General features: G+C 36.2%; 1 non-coding gene across 1 annotated transcript; it reads left to right on the forward strand.

The window, feature by feature from the left end:
* Nucleotides 1-1,790: 1,790 nt before the first annotated feature.
* Nucleotides 1,791-1,898, forward strand: LOC139196655 (small nucleolar RNA R71). The gene has a single exon (XR_011581752.1). It is a non-coding gene; the product is annotated as a small nucleolar RNA R71 (small nucleolar RNA).
* Nucleotides 1,899-6,744: the final 4,846 nt, after the last annotated feature.

The raw sequence follows: 6,744 nt of genomic DNA on the forward strand, positions 1-6,744 counted from the left end.
TTACTTCCTCAAGGAGTTGTAGGACAAAGGCTTCCTAAGTAGAGTCATGTACCACTGGGATTTTCTTTCGTAAGTTTTCATCGCCTCTTGGAAGTAGGAAAGTTTGAGCAAGGGCGTGTGATTTTTCCTTGGACTCGCCGTACTGACTTCTAGGGCAAGTCTGTTGGAATAACTCAGAGTCCCCTGTACCTTCATGTTCCTCTGGGACCTGTCGTTCCTTACCTAGATTGGCAGCTGACTTGGATCGTGGGAGGGGACCGAGTCTTTCAGAAACCCTTGGGTCATTGATCTTCGAGCATATGTGGAGGGGATTCTCTCGATGTTGCTTTAGGAAGTCTCGGTAGTCACGATAAATGGCTTTCGATCCTTCCAACCCTTTTGCAAGGAGGTGTCTTCCTCCACTTCTCCTGCTTCAGGTCGAAGCAACTGGGTTGAGAGAAGTCTCATGTTGATCAATGTTTTAATGATTAGCTCACTCCTCATCAGGGATACCCATGTCGAATGAAAGTGACCCTCCGTGTTGAGGGGCACCCAGATGATGGTTGATGTCTACAAGGGTAACGAGCTCGCGTGTTTGAGTACGCCTCATTCTTCATTGCTATCTTATTGTTCTAAGCTTCTAGCTCATCGACTTTAGGTTGAAGAGCAACCCTATTTCCTTCCTTCTTTCATTGTTTCGCACTAGGTGCAAGAGGGGCGTCATTCTGTGTGCTATGGCTTCCTTCGCTCCCCATGTTGGAGAGGGATGCCTAGTCAAAAGAGAGTGTATGAATGGTGGAAACCAGCTTGACAAAGCTGAAGATAGTAGGAATAAGTGTCGTTCCCACAGACGGCGCCAAATGTTGATGCACAAAATCAATGAGGACTTTGGTACAACAAAAAGTGTTAAGTTTGTGACCTTCGCTAGATTGCTCCGGTCACTAGTGTGGATAAGTATGTAAATGGATAAAGACAGGGAAGCAAACACAAGATGTATGTGGTTCACCCAGATTGGCTACGTCCACGGAGTAGAGGAGTTCTCATTAATTGTGAAAGGTTTACACAAGTACATAGGTTCAAGCTCTCCTTTAGTAAGTACTAGTGAATGATTTAGTACAAATGACATTAGGAAATATTGTGAGATAATGATCTTTATTTATAGAAGAGAGTTTCTAGTTTCATTCTGACATTGACACGGGTCGTGTTGTGATTGGCTTCTGGTGTTAACATGTGTCGTGCTATGATTGGCTTCTGATGTCGACACGTGTCGCGCTGTAATTGTCCTCCTAGTTTGAGGGAAACTCTTCTGGGTCCTTGACGGTATAACGTTGACCGTTGCTCAGTAGTTTCGGGATTGGTCAAGTATGGTACAAATATATTGGAATGAGGGTCACTCCTGGGTCTAATATAATTATTCACCATATTCACATGCTCTTACACAAGCTCAGGGTAGCTATCCTTGTTGGGGCATTGAGTAATGTCATGAGTTGTCTCACTACAAATGATGCAAGCTTCTTGGGCATTGGGCATGGAGGAGATTTGTAATAAGGCAGCAAACTTGGCATTACAATTCTTTTCCATTTTAGCAATTTGAGCAAAAACATTAAGAGAACTCTGAGAAATCTCGAAAACTCCTCTCTTTTGTGTTTGTTCTTCTGTCCATTGTTGGGATTTAGAAGCCATTATATCAAACAACTCAAATGCTTCCCTTGCTTATTTCGACATTAGCGACCTACAGTAGATGCATTCACTTGACTCTTGGTGGTGGCATTGAGACCATCATAAAAGATGTTCATTTGAAGGTTAGAATCAAACCTAGCATGAGGACATTTTGTGTACATCTCATTATACCATTCCCAAGCTTCATGGAAAGACTCATTTGGCTTTTGAGTGAAAACCAATATCTCTTTCTTGAGTGCAAGAGCCTTAGAAGAGGGAAAAAACTTACTGAGAAATTTTTGTTGCAATTTTGTCCACGGTGTAATGCTATTGGCAAGGAGAGAATGTAGCAATGCCTTGGCTTTGTCCTTCAAAGAGAAATGGAACAAGCGTTACTTGATAGCTTCAGAAGAGAAACCTCTGATTATGGTGTTGTCACATGCCTTAATAAAATCAGCCAAATGCATGTTGGGATCACTGTTTGGCAACCCATGAAAGGATGGCAATATGTTGAGGATGTGAGGTTTGATTTCAAAGGTTGTCCCATCTTCCACATCTGGTTATACAATGCACCTTGGCACTACATTGACTCTCGCTGCCAATGAATCCCTTAAAGGTTGACCTGTTGCAGGTAAGGCTAGGGCCATGTTTGCAAATAGGACCAAAGGTTGGAAAATAGGTGTGCTGCTCTCAGGATCACGAAACAAATCCTCAAGAAAAGTATCATAAAGGTTGGAATCTTGTGCTAAATATCTTTCTCTAGCCAACTTCCTTGCACTCCTTTCTAGTTCAGGGTCGTAAGGAGCAAGCACTTGATCCTTGGACCTTGTTCCAATCACCATATACTACACCTAAACAAACAACAAAAATATTAAGCCACAATAAAAATAATAAAATAAAACTTAACATAAACTAACTAAACAACAAAAGGGGGAAGAAACTAAGTAAACCCAGATCAATCAAAAACATAGTTTATGCAAATTGGCAACCAATAGTTAGTTAAAAAAAGACAAAAATCTCACACCACCCATCCACTGCACTTAATCAAAGATCGAAACTTAACTAAATTAATAGCTCTTTTTTTGTTTTTTTGAATAACAATTAATAAAAATAAGACATAAACATAAGCATAAGCAAAATAAACACAAAAGCTCGGGAACTGTTGGCACAGTCCCCGGCAATGCCGCCAATTTCTGGATAGCAATTTTACCACTTGTAAAACAAAGGTTAAACCATAGAAAATTCTTGCATGACAACAAGTGTTTGTAGTATAGAATGGCTCAAGCAATGTCGATCTCTTCAGGGACTGATATAAACAATTTACGAGTTTTTATGTATTTAATTTAGTTAACTCTAAGAACTACACTAATTCAACGAAACTAAATACTACTGTACATGACTTAAACAAATATCTAAGATGGGAATTGGCTTATAGGAATAGTGATCCAACTAAACAAAACAAGTAAATATAGAAACTCAAGATAATACAAATAATTGAAGAAAATTAGATTGACAAGGCGCTAGAGTTCAACCTTTACCAACAACACTCCTATGTAGCTCTTCCAATTGCTTAAGTAATCGAAAACACACATGCTTTGAAGGTTGGGTTTTCCTTGTGTATGTTTTACTTGTGACATTCAAGCTAAAATGCATACCACTACATGAAATTTATCCATGACATTTGGTTTAAATATAAACATGGGTGATTCATTAATCTTGGTGAAAATCCTTTTGTTAAACCATGTAATCCCTAAAAGTATGATATTTACCTTAGGAGAAATTACAATGCTCAAGCACAAGAAGGATAACCAATTTTAACGTGACATTCGTTCAAAATTGCATCCGATGACTTTTCTAAGCATCCTAATGGTGATCAAGCATCAAGGCACATAGATAGTTTAATTCAATGATTGAAAATATCAAAGCAAGCATGTAACAACACTTAAGCAATTGAAAGAGAAATCTACGTAATCATGTTGAGGCTCATGGCCTCACTCTAGAAAAAAGGAAATTAGTTACACATACTTGTTTTAATACATAAGGAATTATCCATTAAAAATCAAAGAAAGAAAGCAACCCTTTTTTACGAGATGAGCTCTCCGATCATCTTCTCCTCTAAGAGAGGAGCATGTTCTTCTTCTCTTCAAATTTGGAGCTACGGCACCCCTTCCATTTCCTGCTCTATGCTCTCCCTCTGCCATGTTCTGCACTCTCTACAGAAAACTCTAATCAGTTTATTCCTCTTCTCCCCTGCTCTCTGTTGTCGTGTGTTGATTTATTTTATTAGTTAATGGAGTGGGCAGTTGTGCTCTCCACTTTCTCCTCTCGGCTTTTCTTTTGCTCCAAAGGCCAATGAGTGGAATTAAAACCCAATTTTATGTTGAGTGCTGATGACAAAGCAAAGCACAAGGTGCATTTACTTTCTTATTTTATTAGCTAGAGTGGGCAGAATTGGCCATAACGTTTGGTAGACCAAAAGTCCTTAGATTTCAATGAATGAGATGTCCTTAGAAAGCATGAAATGTCTACTTTCTTCATTCTTAAAATGGGAAAAATTTGCTAGGAATTTTTGAGCTGAAAACTTGATATGGTCATCTTCAAAATGGCAAACTTGATCCTGCTGCTCCTAGAAACACAAAATGGCAAAACCATCACACAAACTTAAAACTTCCAGCTAAACTAGACAAGAAAAGAAATACAAAAGGGGGAAATATATAGTATAAATGTTGGTTCATCACCCATTGTGCCTATTTTCAGAGAATTTAGTCATCATAATAATTTGATATACGCTTGATCACCCCTTTATACCTTTGCTAATGATCACATCACATTCAAAAATGTACTTTATGTGTTGTGGTTTGCAATTCATGCAACTATTTCGATCTTAAAAAATTTGGTAGCATTGCCTTAGGGTTCCCCAAGTGCATGACATAGATATTATAAACAAATATCTAGTATGCATTTGAAGAACATTAAGGGGATACATTCGGATTTTTCAGGATCAAAACTTAGCCATGTTCACTACAAACCCTAAACACATACTAGTGCACTCCCAAATTGTCTGAATTGGACAATTTAAGAATCATTTAGATCACGGAGAGCATATTGCTGCATCTAGATACCCATCCAACAGACTCTTAAATAGGTCTAAGGTTTTTTTCAAATTTGTTATCCAAAGTTAATCAACATACACTAGTAAAAAAAACATGTTTGCGAGACGGAGCAAATTTCGTCGCGCAAAGTATGTTTGCGCAACGCTAAACACAAAACGTCGCGCAAAGGCCGTTTGCGCGACATGTCATGCATGTCACGCATGATTTTGGTGCCAAACCAAGAATGCCTTACCATTTTTTTCCCAACTTTGCACGACGTAGGTCCCTTCCGTCGCGCAAAGCTAACAGGGATAAATTTGGGAAATATATTATTAGAAGGTATTAAATTGAAGATTGAATTCATTCATTGTATTCATATAGGATCAAAGAGTGTAGCCACAAAAATTCATCAAAATCGGAGTTAAAACTACAGTTAAATCGTGATTTTTCATTTATAACCATCGAAAATTATGTCCCGTTACTTGATCTTTGAATGTTTGTTTTTTGCGATTTTTGGCATATGCAATCTCGAAGTATATACAAACAAGTTTGACGGTTGGATCATCGAAACTAGTTTCGTACAATGCATATCCCATCAAAACAACATATTTACTAACACTTGGAATTTATTTATACTTTCATTAAGTATAACATAAGATTTTGTTGTATCCACTTGTGCAAAAATTTTAAATTGACGATTGAACCATTTCATTGTATTTATATAGGATCAAAGAGTGTAGCTACAAAAATTCATCAAAATCGGAGTTAAAACTACTGTTAAATCGTGATTTTTCGTTTATAACCGTTGAAAAGTTTTGTCCCGTTACTTGATCTATGAATGTTTGTTTTTTGCGATTTTTGGCATATGCGATTTCGAAGTATATACAAACAAATTTGAGTATTAGATTGATGAAACTAGTATCATACAATGCGTATCCCATCAAAACAATAGATTCACTAACACTTGGAGTTTATTTATACTTTCATTAAATATAACATAAGACTTTGTTGTATCTACTTGTGTAAATATTTTAAATTGACGATCCAATCCGTTCATTGTATTCATATAGGATCAAGGAGTGTAGCTATAAAAAAAATCATCAAAATCAGAGTTAAAACTATTGTTAAATCGTGATTTTTCGTTTATAACTGTCGAAAAGTTTTATCCCGTTATTTGATCTATGAATGTATGTTTTTTACGATTTTTTGTGTATGTGATCTCGAAGTATATACAAACGAATTTGATGGTTGGATCGTTGAAACTAGTTTCGTACAATGCGTATCCAATCAAAACAATAGATTCACTAACACTTGAAGTTTATTTATACCTTCATTATGTATAACATAAGATTTTGTTTTATCCACTTGTGTAAATATTTTAAATTGAAGATCGAATTCATTCATTGTATTCATATAGGATCAAAGAGTATAGCTATAAAAAATCATCAAAATCGGAGTTAAAACTACCATTAAATCATGATTTTTCGTTTATAACCGTCGAAAAACTTTTGTCCCATTACTTAATCTTTGAATGTTTATTTTTTTCGATTTTTCGCATATGCGATCTCAAAGCATATGCAAACAATTTTGACGGTTCGATTGTTGAAACTAGTTTCATAGAATGCGTATCCCAACAAGTTGAATGGTATGTGTGTGTGTGTGTGTGTGTGTTTATCCCAACAAGTTGAGTGGTATGTGTGTGTGTGTGTATATATATATATATTTATTAAGTAGCTTTAAATTTATTATTGTACTTCAGATCGAGTTTTTGTTAGAAAAATATATTACTGTGGGTTTTATGTAAAAAAAATTGAATTTGAAGATAGTAAAGTCACATTTTCAGTAAATTTTATAATAAATTTTTTTTTTAAATATAACTTGCGCAACTCCATGATGTGTCGTTGCGCAAACCAATTTTGCACGACATCTTAATGTATACATGCATCGTGCAATGTGTTAAAATTTTAGCTGTTTAATTGTAAAAAAATATGCGCTTTGTTTAAATTTTTCCAAA

This window comes from Malus domestica, chromosome 05 (genome assembly GCF_042453785.1).
Source record: "Malus domestica chromosome 05, GDT2T_hap1".
Taxonomy (NCBI): Eukaryota; Viridiplantae; Streptophyta; class Magnoliopsida; order Rosales; family Rosaceae; genus Malus; species Malus domestica.